The 2471-nt window shown below is 45.9% G+C and overlaps 1 protein-coding gene across 1 annotated transcript in view; it reads right to left on the minus strand.

The window, feature by feature from the left end:
• Axdnd1 (axonemal dynein light chain domain containing 1) overlaps positions 1–2471 on the minus strand; it is an 85054-nt gene that overhangs the window by 79528 nt on the left and 3055 nt on the right. The window lies entirely within an intron of this gene.

The following is a 2471-nucleotide window of genomic DNA, read 5'->3' on the forward strand; positions in this document are numbered from 1 at the left end:
AGGTGGATCTCTGTGAGTTCGAGACCAGCCTGGTCTACAGAGCTAGTTCCAGGACAGGCTCCAAAACCACAGAGAAACCCTGTCTCGAAAAAAAGAAAAAAAAAAAGAATAAGCAAATGAAGTCATAGTAGTGACCTGGGTCATTTGCATTGAAAATATGTCATGTGCAGGGGTCATAACAGAAAAATAGTAAATATTACTGCACACATTTAAAAAATGTATTTAACAGAAAAACACCCAAAGCATGGAGGAAGGCACTATAGAAGGGGACAAATTAGAACAAAAAAATGGCACACACATGGGAACACCCTAATGAGCCCAGTGTGGTACACACGTGGAAACACCCTAATGAGCCCAGTGTGGTACACACGTTTTAGTCTCGGCTCTCAGAGAACAGACAGGCGGATCTTTGCTAGAGGCCAGCCCGGGCTACATAGAGAGAGAGAGAGAGAGAGTCATATTGAAACTTAATTTTAAAAAATGTTTTCCTTTGCTAGCAGAAAGTATGTATGATGTCTCTGTGAAGCTGGTCACGTGAATGTCATATTCATGTCAAGGAGCAGTGGGCACTATATTCATAAAAGCACCAGGTTTCATGTCCTCCTTACCTTTTTATATAGTCATACAATTATGCACAATTCTACATCTACTATATTCTTACTTAGATGTGGTGGGCACACCTTTAATCCCAGCACTTGGGAGGCAGAGCAGGCAGATCTCTATGAATTCAAGGCCAGCCTGGTGTACATACCAAGTTCCAGGTTAACCAGGGCTATACAATAAGACCATATCTCAAAAAAATATTTTATGTCTTTATCATTGGTGGGGATGTGGGTGTCTATGATGTGGGTTTGTGTAATGTGACTCTGTGTGACATGGGTGTGTGTGGTGTGTGTGTGATGTGGGGGGTGATGTGGAATGTTGTGAGGAGGGACATGTGATGTGGGAGTGTATGTAATAGGTGTGTGATGTGGATGTGTGATATAGGTGTATGAGGTGGGTATGACGTGGGTGTACATGATGTGGAGGGTGTAATGTGGGTGTTTGTGATGTGCGGTGCGTTATGTGGGGGTGTGACGTGTATGTGGTGTGGGTGTGTAGTGTAGGTGTGTGTGACACAGGAATATGTGACAAGGATGTGTGATGTGGGGAGGTGATGTCAGTGTGTGTGATGTTGGTGTGTAAGTGTAGACAGAGATGCCACAGCACTCACATGGCAGTTGGAGGACCATTTTGGGGAATCAGTTGTCTCCTTTAACCCATGGGAATGGGCTCAGGTTACCTGGTTGCAGGACAAGTGCTTTTACCTGCTGAGCCATCTTGCTGATCTCAACCATTTTCATAGCAGTCAGTTGTCTGCATTCAGTCATTTCCTGATTAAAATTCCAAGGCTTATTTTGTGCGTTGAACAATGAGGCCATCAGAAAAGATTCTTAGAACTAAACACTTTGTCATTTGCATTTTATTGCTGTGCTCTGAATACTTGGCATTGCTGGAAAAATTACTCCTTGTCCCTAGCAGTTGAGCACACCATTGTCCACGCGTGGAGGTCCAGTGCAGGTGCCACAGCACCAAATCAGGATGCTGACGAAAGTGTGGTGTGGATGCCTGTGAGAGCCATGCCTACGACTGTGCTGGCTGGCTTTTGTTGGCTTTCATTAACTTGACACAAGCCAGCGTTATCTGGGAAGAGAAACGTCAATGGAGGAAGCGCCTCCATCAGATTGCCAGCAGGGCTTCTTCTTGAATAATGATTGAGGGAAGGCAGAGGCAGGCAGATCTCTGCGTGTTCGAGGCCAGCCTGGTCTGGTCTACAGAGTGAGTTCCAAGATAGCCAAAGAAACCCTGTTTCAACACACACACACACACACACACACACACACACACAAGAAAAAAACAAGCAAACTGAACAAGCCATAGGGAGCAAGTATTCAACCATGGCTTCTACTTGCGCTCCTGTCTCCAGGTTCCTGTCCTGCCTTCCCTCAGTGATGGAGTGTGACCCGAGAGCTGTAATATGAAATAATCCTTTCCTCTCTGAGTTGCTTTTGGTTGGGGTGTTTTATCACAGCAAGGGAGACCTCAGACAATCCCCTTCTGGTTATTGACAGGATTCCTTCCTGGAGGTCACGAGACTGGGACTGTTTCCTTGATGGGCATCAATTGAGTCGCCCATACATCGCTTGACTTGTGTCCTTCTGTTCTTCTGTTCTTGTCAGGTCCATCTCCTGACCCACTCAGTCACCTTCCTTTTATACTTTCAGGGTCCATGCTTATGCTGGACTCACATCTGGTGTAATTTCCCTGTCTCTAACCTTCCTCTGAAAAGTTTCCTGCTGCTGAGGTCTATTCACAAGTTCTGGGGTGACAGTGAGGATGGGGGTACTGAGATCTGTATTCATGGGTTCTGGGGTGACAGTGAGGATGGGGGTGCTGAGATCTGTATTCATGGGTTCTGGGGTGACAGTGAG

The sequence above is a fragment of the Microtus ochrogaster genome (assembly GCF_000317375.1).
Source record: "Microtus ochrogaster isolate Prairie Vole_2 chromosome 6 unlocalized genomic scaffold, MicOch1.0 chr6_random_2, whole genome shotgun sequence".
NCBI lineage: Eukaryota > Metazoa > Chordata > Mammalia > Rodentia > Cricetidae > Microtus > Microtus ochrogaster.